At 48.7% G+C, this 16,795-nt stretch overlaps 1 protein-coding gene and 1 long non-coding RNA gene across 2 annotated transcripts in view; one reads left to right on the top strand and one right to left on the bottom strand.

Annotated features, from left to right (window-relative positions):
- Positions 1 to 8,414: 8,414 nt before the first annotated feature.
- On the bottom strand, positions 8,415 to 9,696 carry LOC115495623 (uncharacterized). The gene is made up of 2 exons (XR_012056553.1): positions 9,542 to 9,696; positions 8,415 to 8,796 (listed from the first exon to the last, which is right to left on the bottom strand). It is a non-coding gene; the product is annotated as an uncharacterized lncRNA (long non-coding RNA).
- Positions 9,697 to 9,836: 140 nt separating this feature from the next.
- The window catches only part of SYNE2 (spectrin repeat containing nuclear envelope protein 2), a 175,823-nt gene continuing 168,864 nt past the window's right edge, over positions 9,837 to 16,795 (top strand). Inside the window, exon 1 of the mRNA XM_030275147.4 lies at positions 9,837 to 9,974. The gene's annotated coding sequence lies outside the window, so the exon portion shown is untranslated. The remainder of the gene's footprint in view (positions 9,975 to 16,795) is intronic.

The raw sequence follows: 16,795 nt of genomic DNA, 5'->3' as shown, positions 1-16,795 counted from the left end.
AGCAAGGCCCTGCATCATCCCCTCCACCTGAGCCCTGGCCCTGCCAGGACTTCATTGCTCTTCACACCCACATTTCCCCCCTCTTTGCCCTTGTCCTCACCTGCATGAGCATCAGCTCTGCCAAGGACTCCTCAGCTCCAGTCTCCCTCCAGGTGCTCACCCAGACCATTTTGCTCACCCAGACCATTTTGTTCACCCAGACCATTTTGCTCCCTGCCCACCAAACCCCCAGGAGGCTCAAGCACCAGTTTGTCCAGCTTAGGTTTGAACAGGTCCAACCTCTGCCTGCCTCTGCCAGGAATGAGGTCCTGCACAACAACTGTATTACCTCTGACACATCCAGGGCCATGTACAGGCTCTTCTTACCCTTTTTCTCCTTTGCCACAGGAGACTTCTGGATTTTAGGCACTGCAAACCCTAAAAATAACAACTCCTGGAAGAACTGCCATCATCACAAAATTTGTGCCGTGTCTTGGTGTTCTCCTTTGACCTTGTTTTTTCAAATGCAAGCAGTACATGATATATGATAATGTATTACATTAGGCTGTGTATCAGTAGATATTCTCTAGAAGTTTAAATTTGGAAAAGGCTTTTAGTTAATTTCTGCAGAATAAAAGGCAGGGATTCACTGTATAGCAGTGGGGAGATGTCCAGCCCCTTCCTCTGGTGCCCAAAATTGGCAGGGGCAGCTCAGCTTCCTGCTGTCTCTAGTGTATATCTGAGCAGCATCTGGGACTTGCCCGGATCAGGAGTAATTTAGGAGTGATAATGAAAGGAGAAGTTCTGATTGGCAGAGGGGAAAAGGGGCTATTTCTGCCCTCTGAGGCTGAACCCAAATCCAGCTGTGGGAGGTGTGAGCAGCTGTCTCTGAGCCAGGCTTGTCTCCAGCCCTAATGCTGGGTGAGTTCACCCTAACGTGGGGTGCAACATCCCCAGGGTGGGGATGGAGGATTGCAAGGCTGTGGGGAGGTGTGGGGAGACCAGGGGTTCATGGGTCCCACCTGTAGGGCCCTGCAGAGTCTGGGGGGTGAAATCACAGCAATGCTGCACCAATCCTGGTGATTTAACCCCAGCTTTGTGCTGGCATGGACTCTTCCTGCAGTCATTTCCTTCCCTTTCCTTGACATGGGAGGGTGACTGCTGATATTTGGGCTGCACACAAAATAACATGAGGGGTTTATTTGATCCTGCAAATTCAATTAAGGTGTTGCTCTGTGGTCAGAGGATGAACAAGCAAACCTGTGACTGGGACTAACATTTGCCTGGTGGCTGCCTGCACGGAATGGGATTGTTGGAACACGTGCTCCCGTGGAGCAGAAGATCCCCCTGACAGCGCCTGACACCAGGGCCATGGTGGCCAAAAATAGCTGGGTTTGTCACAGGGAGGGTGACACCCCTGGGGGGCTGAGGCCACACCTCAAGGGACAGCGTGTCACACAGTCAGAAACTCAAGTGGCTCATTTAGCATGCATTTCCCTGGGTTTCAGGAAAACTCCTTGTAAATAAATATCAGATTGTTTACTTAGGAGAAGAGGGCTTGGCTAAAAACCTGCTGTGTTGTGCATGAGCATTTGGGACTTCAGGGGCTTCATGGTGGGATAAGGAAGAGGATGTGTCCACTAACACTCTTAAAATAGACCAGTGTTTAAATGACAGAGCAATGTATGGACTCCAGGCAATGCAGGACAGCGAACGTCTCTCAAAATATGGGCTCTGTCCCCACACAAGTTATGACAGATGACAGTTTACTAAATATATCTGCAATGCCAAAACAAACAGCACTGCATTCCAAAGTAAGAGGTCACTGCAGTCTGCTTTCACACGCTGCTTTTCCCTCTGATCTGCAAGAGACTTTGAGCAGGACTGAAAGATGAAGCAGAGTTTGAGTGTGTGTATGTGAGGGTTTGCCAGGGAGATGGATTCCCATTTTGGCAAATGCCATCAGTTGTGTTTTCAAGGGTCAGTGTAGTATCTCATTATAGTCCCTACCTACCCCCTGTGACCAAAATAGTCTCAGTCACCCACAAGACTTACACAACAGCAACTTGACACAGATAAGCACTGAATGAATGAGACTTTCCAGCTAGAGATAAATGCGATAAATGTTGAAGGTAATGAAAAATTAATTGTATCTCCTGCCCTGAAGAAGATTTTAAATATCATCTGCTTTTCAGGCTTGTGCATAAATACACATAATTCTGCATCTTTAATTGAAGAAGTATTCATCTCAGCTGTTTTTCTGCTGACAGCTCAATGGAGTTACTCTGTTAGTGATCATTACAATTATTTAGTGGTACTGGGGTCTTGCTAAGAGCTCTGAGACTACAGAAACCTGAAACTAAAATATATGCCCATTATTTATTAAATAATAAATTTTATAGTAAAGAAAACTTTTTGTATGAAAGTATCAGCCCAGCGGAGTGAGGAACAACACAACAAACTGAATTTTTTTAGAAACCATAAATATGATTCCCTCAGTCCTCCTTGCAAATCTCAGCCAACTGAGTCATCAGTGAAGAAATAATCATTTTAGTGGGATTCCTACATGGCCCCCTACACGTCTCATCCCAAGTGGGAGCAGTACATGGAGCAGGGCAGTGTTCAGGCAGGCTGATGTTTGCCTGAGCTTTAATCCCCTTGCAGACAAAATCCTGAACTTGAATGCTTGGAAAATTGCTGTTGATAATCTTATTTTGAGGAAAAAAAAAAAATGTACTTCAACCAGCATCTGGCAAGGTACAAGCCTTTAGCTTCTGCCTTAGAAAAACCCTTTTATGCATTTGCATTTGGCTGGCTGGTAAAGTTTCTGGAATTACATTTTTTTTCCTGTAAAATTCTGAGGACAGAGTAGCAGCCTGAATTCCCCTTTTCTGTGTTATGTATCACTGCACAGTGGCAGCAGGGCAGGAGACATTTCATAGGCCATAAAACCAGAATGGGCTTAATCCTCTTCTCACAGTAGATTTACATTTGTGTGACTGTTAGTAAAGTTGGCAGTAAAGATGTTGACAGAGCTGAGGGCTGGCTGGGGCCCAAAGGGCACTGATTTTTAAAGGTGGCAACTGGGATTACTAAATCCTGCTTCCAAAGAAGCCTTAGCCCCACTTCCTACCCTTGAGAGCTTTTTTGTTCTCCACTGAATCATGGTTGAAAATGGGCTGTATCCACCCAAGATATGTCAGTGTGCAGGGGAAGCAGAGGCAAAGCAAACTGCTGCTGCCTGGGAGCTGCTGAAGGGAACTTTGCCTGACCATGGAGGGGTGAGAAGGGTGCCTCATCCAGTGTTTCCATGTCCTGATGTGGTTTCTGCAGTCCTCAGCCCAGGTGTGTCCTAGAACCATCAATACCTGCAACTACAGAGGAAGGTTTTTTTCCTCTTAGATTCCTTTCCATTCTTGGAGGTGGCAAGGAAAGGCTTAAAAGGGGATTAAAACACTGCTGAAAATGAAACTCCTGCAGGTCTTGTCTGGGCCTCAGTGAAAGTGCTTCAGGGGTGAGAAGAGGCCAGCAAGAGGAAAATGCCCAAGCCCTTGCTTGCCTTCTGCTGCTCAGTTTTGTTTTACAAGCACCTGAGTTTGCAGCTGCCGTTGGAGCTCTTTTACAAAGCTGCTTGTCCAGCTGCTGTTATTCCCTCATCCGTGCTCTGGGTTCCTGAATCCAGACCTGGCATTTGACCATTGTGTTTCTCAAGCTTCTGCTATGGTCAGCTGAGTAGTGTTTCTTGGCAGGTTTCCCTCACACAGCTTCTGAGAAATAGAGCCAAAAGTGAGATGCCAAGCTGCTGGTGAGATACAGAGTGCGTGGGAGGCACAGCCAGCCTTGGAGCACGAGGGCAAAGCTGACAAGACTGGTGTGGTCCTGACTGCAGGCTCATTACAGTGCTCTTATAAACACAAGGGCTGCAGCTGTGACAGTCCAAGGATAGAAGGGGTATTATGTTTTGTTACACTGACTAATGTAAGTGAAAAAAGTGGATAAATGTTTGAGTTTAAGATAAGGGGATTCTGAATCCAAAACCTTGCCTGAATTTACTGATAAGGTTGGGTCAAGGTCTTATGGGCTCCTAAAAGTCTGTAAAACCTTGACCTGATCTTATCAAGAGTCCAACAGACTCCTAAAACACAGTCTGCTAAGCCCACTAAGCCAATCAGGAATGCAAGGTTTCAAGTGGGATCCACAAAGGCACTTCAGTACCTGAAGCAGGACTTAAACAAAGCAGAGGTAAATACCCTCAGTAAATACCTGTGCCTTGGCTTGAAAAGACAGGTCTCTGCTAAGGAAAGCAGGAGCCTCCCTTGAAATGGAAAATGTAAACCCACTCCTTCCAAATTATTATAATTTTAAATTAAGGGTCTCTCAGGCAAAGATATGGGAATAGGAAAAACAGTTCTTTACTAGGAAAATTAAAATAAATAAAATAAAAATGTGGTAATACAAAAGACAGAGTCAGAATCCGACCTGACACCCTGTGGGTCAGGGTGTTGGTAGCAGTCTGGTTAAATGGTGGCTGCAGTGCTCCTGCAGTGAGAGGTGTGGTTTTGTTGGAGCAGGGATCCTGTAGAAGGATGTCATTTTCTTCTGAAGGTCCAGTGGTGGTAGGTAGATAGGCCTCATCTTCCACTGGGAATCCAGTGGAAACAAGCTCCCCTGATGTTCCAAATCTCAAATTTTTATCCAGGTAGGAATGTTTGGCTCCTCCCCCTGGGCGGAGCATCTCCCAGTGGGATGATGTAATTTTATCAGTCATGCAGGGACACTCAATAGCCCATTAACAGAAGAGATCTCCTTGAGAGAGGATGGCTTGTGGAAGAGATAAACCCCACCAGGTTTTAACAGCTGGCCCACTAATAGAGGATATCCCTCCCTGGAGTTATGAGGGATGGGTCATGGAAAAGATAAAGAACATTGCTCCACCTGGTTTCAACAGCTGGTGATAGAATACATACTCCTTGTTACATCTTGCATTGCAACCTAAGACAACCTGCAATCCAAAAAAACCCACTAAGATGGAATTGAGGGATAGGGATGATCACCTTTGAATTTTAATTTTCAGGGTGAAACCTGAATTACTGTTTCTTTGTGTAACAAACCTTCCTCACCTGTAACTGAGAAGCTGGTGCACTTTTGGAGGTGGGAAAACAGAGTGGAAACCTTTATTTACACATGATGCCTGCAGTACAAATAGAGCAAAATGATCCCTGCACAGTTCAGATGGCAGGTGCCTGTCCTCAGGAGACTAACCTGGGATGTGCCTCTGGAAGAGCAGAATCCAGTGCCTTAGCTCTAAAAAATCTGGGAGTTCACACCAGCACTATTTTCTTTAAGACAGTAAACACCTCCCTAATGCAATCCAGTATAGAAAGATGTAAGTGCATGGTTCTGGCTCCTGGATGCTGTCATAAGGTTCAGGTGCTAATCTCTAAGTGTAGAAGTCTTCAGTTCATCCTGTTTTAGCCACACAAACCACAATCCACAGGTAAAATCGAGGGAAGAAGGGAACTGAAGAAAATATGAGGATTTCTTCTTTAAGAAGTGTAGATTTGCTAATTATGGACCTATTCCAGGAGATTTCCTACAGATTTGCTGCGATTTAAGTGTTATTAACCTATTTTACTCTTTTGGAACTGAGCTCCTCTGTCCTAAAATTAGCTGGTGACCTAACAGAGCATTTAGGCATGGGCACCTGTGACCATCACAGTGTTTCCACTGACTTCAGCAGAAAGAGCTGGGTGCTGGAGGCAGCAGCAGTGCCCGGCGATCAGCCGGAGCCTTCTTACATGCCAGGGACAGTGTCATACACAGAGCTTAGATCAAATGGGAGGGATACAGGGAGCATTTCTAACATGATTACTGTCACATTTCCTTTTATGTTTTCCAGAGGAAAATAGTATGCAAATGTTGCATGTGCCTGCATGGATTCAACCTTCCTTTCCTCTTTTTTGATCTCTCTAATTCTGACAAACAAGCTGGCTGTGATTGCTGAAGGGAAACTCCCCCCAAGGTGTTGGGCCACAGGCATTTTTTGAGGGGCACAGTGGGTTTAGGCAGACCCCTGTTTTATTGCTTCTGGCTACACTTTCCCACTCCAGCACTCTTCCTCCAGTTGCACCTCAGTGGGGACAAGGTGAATTGTGTCTGGGAACTGAGCCAGGGTAAAAATAACTGAGGAGGGGAGGTGCTGCTTTTTTAAAGCAGTTTCCTGGTCTGTTTGACAACACAACAGCACAAAGAGCTGCACCAGCACAACAGAGGGAGCATAACCCGACTGGTCCATCAAATCACTGCCACCAAAAATGGTGCCTGCAAAACTGCATCCGTACTTCCTTGGTGTTGCTGCACCAGCAGAGTGGAAGGTCCTTTGGAAAGTCCAAAGGTGAGTTTCTACTGTCACCCCTTCTTCCCCTTTCCCAGTTCTCTCTCCTGCAAGGGATGGGGTGAGCAGAGAGCAGCTGAGCACAGAGGCTGATGTTTCTGGCACAGTGCTGATCTCTTCTTGCTTAGTGTCATGTTCCCAACTCCAGTGTCTGCTGTGCATTCCTGTCCCTGTGCTAGATCCTGCTGCCCCCTCTGTCGTGCTGACATACCTCTTTGTGTGTCCACACCACAATCAAACCCTGGGAGCAATCCAGATCAAAACAAACTATTCTTCTTCAGGACAAACTTTCATCTGGTTCCCAGCTCCAACTCCAGCACTCACACCGTGCCAGCACAGCACAGGGGGGGCTGCACGCAGGGGAAAGAGGAGGGTCACTAAGCCAAAGGTTTCTCCTGGCAGACTGCAGAGCAAACATAACTTGGAGTATCCAAACAAAATTAGCTTACACAGCCATCACAATCGTTCAGAGTTAACACTTTATCTAGACTGGGGCTGGGATTTGGGGACATTTGATCTTCCTCCAGTGCTGGAATCTAGACATACAAATTCTGCATTATGGAAGGAATGTCCTACCATGAAGCTCATGCTGTTGAGCCCTGTGGGACCTATGGACCAATCTTCCAATTACGACTGGAAAAGACTTCTGAGGTCATTGAGTCCAACTGTTAACACAGCACCATGACATCCAGCACTAAACCCAGTCCCCAGGTGCCACAGCCACACATCTTTGTTAACACTTCAGGGATGGAGATTCCACCACTTCCCTGGGCAACCTGTTCCAATGCCTCACAACCCTTTCAGTACAGAAATTTTTCCTAATATCCAGTGTGAACTTCCCCTGGTGCAACTCAAGGCAGTTTCCTCTTGTCCTGTCCCTTGCTCCCTGGAAGCAGAGCCTGACCCTCACCTGGCTACAACCTCCTGTCAGGGAGCTGTAGAGTGGTAAGGTCTCCTGAGTCTCCCTTTCTCCAGGCTAAACATCCCCAGATCCCTCAGCTGCTCCTCACCAGACCTGTGCTCCAGACCCTCACCCAGCTCTGTTGCCCTCCTCTGTTCATGCTCCAGCCCCTCAATGTCTTTCATGTAGTGAGGGGCCCAAAACTGAACCCAGGATCTGAGGTGTGGCCTCACCAGTGCCCAGCACAGGGGGACAATCACTGCCTGGATGTACAAGAAACATTCAGCTCAGTGGCTTTGCCATTCTGGATGGTGTGGGAAGGTGGTGAGGCAAGAATCACTGCTGCACTGATCAGACCCTCTTTCAGGAGAGAATTTCACGGGAATTGTGAGAGCTCCTCATCCCCACTGCAGTTATATCCATCACTGCCTGACAGTGCTGCTCTGTAGGGCTTTTCCCCAGGGGTCTGTGCATCCATCCAGGCAGCTCATTTCGGACAGCCATAGAAAGCAGGAAAGAGCCCTGCTCTCACAGCTTCCAGATCTTCACCTTCCACAAAGCCTGATCCCTGTCAGCCACTTGCTATCCTTGCTGGCAGCACCCATGTACCTGTCAGTGACGAGATGAAAGCTTATTTTCAGACAATCAACAGCCTGAAGATTTGGATACAAAGTAGGCATATATGACTTAATTCTAACTTTGTGTCTCACACCTTTTTTATGGAATTACTGTTTAATTGCTCATGTTAAACCTGTCCAACAATACCATTTTGTGCTAGCAACACTCAGTGTCATATCTTCAAAGTGCTTTACAAGCGAGTTATGAAATGTGTAACTGGAGTGAAAACAAGCACCTTGGGCTGGGACCTGTGCTGTGTATGCTGGGATGAGGAGCCCTGTGATTCATGGCAGGGTGAAGTCAGTGAGAAGAACATGGAGAGATAATGTGGGATGGTGTTCTCCAAGGCATTAAAGATCAAGGCTCCATGAGACGACTTCTGGTGAATTTCATAGCATGTGCAAGACCCTCAAGTGATCAACAGGGGACTTGAAATAACTCTTCAAGTATTGCAGCTTGCTTCTGATACTGTATCTTCTTTTCTCCTTCCTCTAGAACAAGAAAACTGTCAGTCAAAAGTCATAAATCAGTCAGAAATGTTTATTTCACTTTGAGGATATGCATTACAGTAGCCTTAACACAGGAATTAGGAAACCACAGCATAGCCCGAAGGCCTTTGCCTTCAGCTGTGTCCATGGAGCACCAGAGAGCTGTGTCACTATACAAACACTATACAAACATTAGTTAATCCTCACTAAAACAAGTTTAAAAAGTACACAAAGAAACATCACGGGTTGGTTTGTTGCCAGGATGGCAACAAAGCACGATTTTGATGATTTTGACCAGGTGTTTACCAAGGCAGGGCGGTCAAGTCGTAGCCAGCTCTGATTGTTGCTTCTGCAAGTCAGTGCATTCTCAGGCTCCAGCTGAAATGACACTGAAAGGGAGCAGGATTCACTTTTGCCTGGAAATGAAAAATTTCCTTGCAGAAAATCAGGGCTACAAATCTTGCAGAATTTCTTTAGGCAGATCTATGGGTATAAAGAGAAGCTTGAGTAAGCAGGCACATTTGGTTTTGTAGTCTTCAAATAAAGGATCTTACTCGCTTCCCTCCTTTAAGGTGGTTGATGTTTTACCAGCACAGATTGAGGAGAAGCACAATGTATTCACACTGGCAGGAAGTGGCTTTTGGAAAGTTATATTTCCTTTGAATAGCTGGCTGACCTCTGGGTGTGTAAAACAGTTTAATCCCAATATTTGTATCTTCTCACTTTGTGAAGTCTACAGCCAAAAGATATCCAGTAAAAAATGGGACAAATACAAGGAATTCCTTCTTTTTCCTCCTCCACAAACCCTCAACTGAGTTCTATAAAAAGACCCACAACTTATGTTTACATAACTGACCCCCATCTGCCTTCCAGAGTTCTGACTTGGCACAGCCAGATGATGCTGTCCCTAAACTTGATGAAAGTCTGAATCTGGAAGAGAGAGGTAAAAGGGTCATACCTGGGGTCTGTGCCTGAGATGAGGAGAGCTCAGCTTGGGGAGGGCTGTGGAAGCTGTGCAGAAACTGGAGAAGTCTCCAATGACGTGGTAAATTTGATTTGGGGGTGCTGCACATCTGTGACGATTTTATTTCTGTCTATCACCTGTAACCCCAAACATTCCCAGACCATAAAACGGTTCCTACAACACACAGGTCTTCTTACTTCCAGCACAAGTCCTTCCTCTGAAGCACATGGACACAGAGCGCCTGTGGCCCTGCCCGGCTGTCCACGAGGGGCGGGATGAGCAGCGCCGGGAGGGAAAACAGCGGGAAGCGCCGCACACGGAGCCAAGGCCGGTGAGCGCAGGCGGCCGCGGGGAGCCGCTCCCCTCCTCCGGCCGGGCACCCCGCGACCCGCGGCCGTGCCGGGGCGTCCCGCGGGCGGGGGGCGCTCCCGGCGGCGGAGGCGGGGCCGGGCCGGGCTGCGGGAGCCGCGGCCGCGCCGCCCTCCGGCCCGCGGGCGGGGAGCGCGCTCGTTCGCTGGCAGCGGCCGGGGCGGGGAGCGGCCGCTCCGTCCTTCCTCCTCCTCCTCCTCCTCCTCCTCCCTCCCGCCCTCGCCACCCGCGCCCGCCGCCGATGCCGGGACTGCGCCCGCGGTGAGTCTGCCCCGCCGGGACCCGCCCGCGGGAAGTTGCAGCGCGGCTCCGGCTGCGCCTTTGTGCGGGAGCGGCGGCGCTGCCCGCCCGGTCCGGCCCCTATGCCCCGGCCGGCCGGTGCCGCCGCCCCGCTCCGCTGCCCGCGCCCTCCGCCGCGCCGGTACCTGCCGCTCTTTGTTCCCCGCCGCCGCCGCCGCCTTTGTTCCCTCGGTGCCGGCTGCACCTTCGGCACCGCCCGCGCCCCCCGCGGGACATCGCTGCGCGGGGGGCGCGGATGGAGAGACCGCGCTCCCGGAGCGCGTCCCCGCCTTCTCCCAGCGCTGCCAACGCCGGGGAAAAGGGGGAAGCACCGCGGCGGGGCAGCGGCGGGAGTTCGCCGGGCTGCGCGGGGGAGCGCGGCGGGCTCGGCCGGCGGCGGGAGCGGGCTTGGAGCGGGCTCGGAGCGGGCTTGGAGCAAGCTCGGAGCGAGCTCGGAGCGGGCTCGGAGCGGGTCTGGAGCGAGCTTGGAGCGGGCTTGGAGCGGGCTCGGAGCGGGCTCGGAGCGAGCTCCCGCCCCCGCGCTCCTGCCCTGCCCTCCCCGAGCGGGGGCCGCGCTCCGGAGCGGCTCCGGCCGGGGCCGGCTCGTCCCGCGGCGGGGGAGCGCTCAGGGGGTGCGGGCAGGTGACCGGCGCTTCCCCGGGGAGCCCTGGGTACCGCTGGGAACGTCGGTATCTCTTGGGTTGTGTGTTCGGGAACTGACCCTGCAAACTTAGGCAAAGTTCTCGGGAGAAGGGAGCGATTGCTCATCCGGGAGGGCCGCGGGAGGCGCGGGTATCTCCCTGCGCTGTGTGTTATTGCCGGTGCTGCTGCCCGCTGCACATGGGCTCCTTTCTCTTTCCCGCCTCGCTGCCAGCCTCCCTCCTGCCTTCCCTCCCTTCCTCCCGGCTTTCCAGGCTCCTGGCAGCCGCCGGCTTCCTCTCGGAGCAGTTTTTACGGATCTGTGTTATTCCAGCTCATGGGATGCCGCACATGGGGCTCCTTGTCTGTAACATGGTGCTGACTTAGTGTCAGGTGCTCTGTGTGTGTGTTTGTAGATTTAAGGGAAGGCTCCTTTGTCCTCCTTTCACCTCCAAAACTAAACCTGGGCTCAGTCTGAATCGTTCTGAATCAAACTGAATGGCTCTTCTCTGTTTTTCCCGAGAGCATCAGGAAGTAGAGCAGGTGCACCCTCCTCAAGTTACTGGGAATCTAGAGAGAGAAAACTTTGAGCAAGTGTTAGAGTTTCTCACAGCCTTTATCGTGTCTGGGACTGTGTGTTCCTCATGCCTCTGCTTTCCTCTTTGCCTATATCCCGCCTGTCCTCTCCCCCTTTTCTGTCATTCCTGAGTTTTCCTCCCTCTCAGCCCTTGCAGGACAGACAGACGGACAAAGACCTAAGTGCCACATGCAGCGTCCCAGCTCGTTATTGTGACTGTTGGCCAAGTGAGCAGAGCCGTAGCTTGGCGGGCACGTCTGTTTACAACATCTCTGTGTGAAATGCAATTCCTGCAGAGCGGCTGCTGGCTCCTGCTTAGCTGTGTCATGGGCTTCAGCCACTTCTGGGGTGGCTTTGTAGCTCTGGGAAGGAGCAGCGTGGCAGCTGTTAACTCTGCTCGCAATAACAGTGTCTGCACACACAGCCACCTCTGGCTGAAATCAGGGCAGCCTAAATAATTGATTTCCAAGGCAGAAGGCGGCGTGTGATAGCAAGAGAGGATGGGGTGGTGTGGAGTGGGCAGGAGGTGGCAGGGGAGAGGAAGCCCTGGCATCTGCAGGTGGTGGCAGTGGGAATGAGTTGAAGAAAGAGGGATGGGTGGTGGCACTGGAATTTAGAGGTGAAACACCAGCAGTGACCACAATAACGTGTCACCGTGTACTGATGTGTGCAGTGGCAATGTTTGGGCCTCCCTCATGTGAAATGCTGTACAAACACCTATTCAGAAGTGTATAAATTAATGTTCATTCTTCCCTTCTTCCTAATGAATGGTAATGAATGATAATTACCTTTTTACCTGAGTTTTCTACAAAACCATATATTAAAGGTCCTTTATTTAAGCAATTCCTTACAAATACCCTCAGGAAACTCTATGTTAAGTACTGCTGATATGATACAGTGCTAAGATTTGAGCATGGTGGTTTTAAGAGAGGCAAAGGGACTGTACTTTAATGCTCCTTGGGGGTTCCTTCCAACTTAGGATGTTACATGATTCTGGATATTCTAAGAAAGGAGCTAATCTTTCTCCTATTAAATCTGACTAAAAGTTCAGTAAAGTAACTGAGAATTTTGTTGGTGTCAGTAGCACTTGACCAGTCCTATAGTGTGCCAGCTATTTTTTATTTATTTGTCAGGCAAAGATTTTAAGCAGAGACACAATGAAGTAATTCAAGGAGCGGCGTGCATTGCTGGCTAGTGATCTAATAGCTTGAAAATGCTTTATCTCCCTAGCTGCTAATTTTAAGTTTTATGTTGAAAAAGAAAGTAAGAAAAAAACCCCAACCAGTTACTGTTTGTTTCTTTGCAACTTTTATCTGTGTGTTTTGTGTTACTCTTCCTCATATGTTTTGGGAAAGATTGCTTGCATGCTTTGGGAGAAAATTGCATTGTTTTAGGGGGAAAATGGGCCACAGTTTAGCCCATTTATTGAGTTAATTATGCATGTTGTAAAACCCCTTTTACTAGTAATTATTCCATAAACAGTGAGTTCAGCTCTGGTCAGTTTCCTCAACATCTGAATATAGAAAGGAACTAAAGAAAAAGTCCCAAAGCGGGTATGAGGAAGGCCAGCTTGGGAGATCAGGTATAAAGAGCCTCATTCATTTTGGTTTATCTGTAGTACAGAGATATGCCCTTACTCCATGAATCATCTCCTGACATCTGTTTGCAGTGCTGTTTTCTTAGCAACTGTGGCTCTGTTTTAGATCTGCCCTCTCAATGGCGGGTTTGTGCCGAAGGATGCAAAGAGACAATCCAAGCTCTTCCTAGTGAAGCTGTGCCTTTCAGCCCATTTAGCCAATTTATTTTCTTCCCTGAGGCACAATAAATACCGGTTTTAAAAGTCTACCAGCTGAGATGCTTTTTCTGTGTCGGTGCAGAGATGCTTATCTGTTGCTTACCACAACTGAAGTGTTTCCCCAGCGTGATCTGGCAGCGTGGGAGGGGATGGCCATGGGCTGTGTCGTGTTGAAGGGATGAGCTGTGTGTGCACCACGCTTGCTCTACCTTTCCTGCAGGTTTTTTTTTGCTGTTGTGGTCCTTCTAGATGTGGGAGAGGACGTGGTCTTGAAGGAATGCTCCCAGTGGTGGCAAGGACCCACTCCTAGCAACGTGCCTGTTTGAACAAGTAGTTGGATTAGGCAGTGGGATTATACACAATGTGGAGTGTGGAGCACTGCATGAGTAATGCTTTGGGATGGATCCATAAGCTGTGATTAAAGGGAAGGTGACACTTCATACACCTCTCACCTAATCTTTCCTTGCTTGAATTTCATCCCTGGACGGTTTGGGTGGGGGACGCCTGTAACTGAGGCAGATGTGGCCATGTAGACACTGGCAGAGCAGGTTGATCTGATTTTGCTATTTTTGCTCTCTAGAGGAGGAATCAAGACCTGACTTGGGTCAGAGGGAGTTTTTTACTTCAGCTGGCGTGGATGAATTGGTCAGGAATGTAAATGTATGGGAGTATAAGTGGTACTTGTACCACTGGTCCCATGTTAAGGGACAGACAATGTTCACCCCACTCTTTGTGCCAACATGCAGTTCCTGCAGGAGGAGCAGGAGTTTATACCTGTGATAAAACATATAGCTGCTGGACTATGAATCATAAAATACAGTTTATGTTAATCCCATAGGACTTGAATTTGACTGCCTTGCCCTTCCTGGACTGACTTGCATCCTGCAGAGCATGAAGAGTGCCAGTAGCAAGCAGTCACTGTGAAGGATGAATGTATTTTGGCTTGGGATAATGTTGGGAGGGGAGGGACCCCTCTTGTTTGGAGCATTTTCTTTGCAAAAGGATTGCAGACTGAATAGTGTTGCTGAATACTGACCAACTTCCTGCCACCTTCATGGATCACACACAGCTCCTGGTGTTGGTACAAAGAAGACAACGTCTGTAGATCACCTAAATGACAAGTACTCTCGGCAGGAGATGGAACAGTCTGCTCCCTGTCCAGGGACCAGGACAGGGACTAAACTTCTGTTTAGCCCAGCTTGTGTGCACAGCAGAAAGCTGTGTGAGGGAAAGAGCTGGTGTAGAACAGGCTGTTATCTCCTCACAGGAGGGGAAACAGGACGGGGCTTTGACTCCAGGCATAACTTTGGTCTCGTAGGGAGGCAGGTTTGCTTTCTAACCTTCCTGCAGCCTGCTGATAACTCCCTGCACAATGCAGCTGCACAGATTGGCTCGAGAGGTTTTTAAGGGACTGCTGACCCTGGTACAAGCAATACAGTTTGTGACCAGGGATGATGAAGAAGAGAAAAGAATGGCACTAGTTATCTGAGCATTTAGACTTAGGCTGCAAGTTCTATCAAAGGAAATGACAATTAAGATGGAAAACAAAGCACTTGTAATTACTTTTAGGGAAGTGTAGGGAGGCAGAAATGTGGGGTTTGCAGGAAAAAGTTTTGTTTTCTGAATCTTCTGGGCTGTTGGTTGCCAGGTGAAAGACCAGGAGTTGGTGAATGGTGGAGCAAAAGTTTTAAGCAGAGAGGGGAAGGAATACACTGGGTACCCCTCGGTCTGTGACAGCCTGTACACCCATCCATGGTGTGTAGACACACCTGAGAAACTGTTCAATTTCCATCAGAGACCTCTGTGTTGCCCGGGCTTGTGTTGTTAATAACCCCCTAAATGATGCAGGGAAAGGAACGAAATCTGACTCACAAGAAGCACATTCAGCTTCTTGGTGGCTCTTGAATGTGAGCAATGTGCAGCTCTGCTTGTAGGAATATTTGGTGAAATATGCAAGTCCAGTAACTGAGTGAAATTCTTCTAGCAAAGCCAGGCCCAAGGGTGAAGGTGGTTGTGTATCATCTAGTTACAAGGTGTTTCTGGGGAGGGAGGCACAGAGCACCTGGAGGGTGCTTCAGCATAACCCGAGGGGGTGCTGCTTTGTTTCCTTCCTTTTCCCCATCTTAAAAGGCCACAGTTCATCTTGCCAAACCATATAACATAACTATCTGCACGAAAGACAGTTCTCCAGACTCCTTTCATAGTCACTGGAGAGGAGCACACGCTTTTGAGCCATGATTCATCCGCACTGAGTTGGACATCTAAAAATACATTGGACAAACTGCCCTAAAAGTGCCTGTTCCTCTCCATTGTTTCTGCTGAGCTCAAACAAAGAGCACTTACAGAGGTACTGCTCCTGTGGCTGTTAAGTGTCAGCAGAGCTGAATCTCGGCCAAAATGTCTCATGTCCCAGCAGAGCATCTTGGAGGGCTCTGAGTGTCCTCATTTCCACCAGACTCAGTGTTGGTTGTGCAGTGTAAGGCATTTGGCTGTACCTGAGACTGGGGAGCAGACAGCACATCCAGTTTAAATCCACTCTTCACCCCTGGTCAGTCCCTGGACTCAGACAAGCTTTGGGCTGGACCTGACAATCTGCTGTAAGTGAGAGGCCGAAGGGGATTTGCAGAGTGACGTTTTCAAGGTCTCACATCAGGTTAGTGGCAGAGGTGGAAGCAGTGAGGGCACTGTGGGCTCCCAGGGGTGTGCTCCTTCCCCTGCCCGAGCTCCTTGCAGCTGCCTTGCAATCCGCTGTGCTCCTGGGGGGTGATGCTGGCTCTGGCTCTCGGTGGTGGACGGCACCTGGAAGGTACTGGAAACCTTCTGCAAAATTATGCAGGCTCATCCTCCTTTCCCTGTCCTTTCTCTTGCAAAAATCCATAGTTCAGGCACAATGCTGAAGTATTGTGCACCCAGGAGGCTGCTGAGAGTGATTGTGTGTGCTCTCAGTCACAAGCACACTTGTGACTGAACGTAAATGTTTTTTACCCTCTTTACCTTTTTTACCCTACACTTTACCTTGGGGTAAATGTGCAGCAGTTCAGTCTTGTCATGGCCCAGGACTGCAAGTGTGGCTGTTCCCTGGTGGTTGGGTGATGTATGGAAACTCTCTAAGCAGACACATCCACAGCATGCAATAGATAGATCTAAATGCAAACCACAGGGAGCCACATCCTGGTCACCTCAGAGGTGTTGCTGCCACCATTGTGTTGTTTAGCAGTCTGGAAAAGAAATCACCAGCTCTTGTAGCAAAAGGCTATCTGAGCTGGTAAACCAGGTAGGCTAAGGATAAAATTCCTCTAGTGTGGAGAACTAGTTCACAATAGACAGACTTCTTTTGCTAAATGAGCTAAATGTCAAGTGAGAGAATTTGCTGAAGAAATTTGCTTGTGTAGCAGAGATGTGAAGCACAGGCAGGTACTGAGTGTTAAATGGATCCTGTGCACGTCTGATTCTAGACAAATACCAGACTATCTTTCTTGATACCTGAGAAAGAATATGATAGCCATGAAATAGAAAGAATGTGTTGTCTGAGCCAAAATTTGATTCCTAAAGTTCTTCTTAGGGGGTCTGTGGGTGAACTCCAGGAGGTGAAACAGATTGCAATTTGACCCTGCAGAGAACAACTAGGGAGAGGAGGGAAAGAGCAAATTATTAAATAAGAGCTGGGAGAAAAGCCAGTCTCCAAAAATAAACTTTGAAGATCAATTCCAGGTATTTCCTGGCATTGTCATCCTGCTTCTTCAACTGCTCAGCCTGTAACAAGTGGTTTCACAGTTAAGGCTGACAGGTTTA

Source organism: Taeniopygia guttata, chromosome 5 (genome assembly GCF_048771995.1).
Source record: "Taeniopygia guttata chromosome 5, bTaeGut7.mat, whole genome shotgun sequence".
In the NCBI taxonomy this organism is placed as follows: Eukaryota; Metazoa; Chordata; class Aves; order Passeriformes; family Estrildidae; genus Taeniopygia; species Taeniopygia guttata.
The sequence above is the reverse complement of the archived record's forward strand: the minus strand, read 5'-3'. Positions and strand labels throughout refer to the sequence as shown.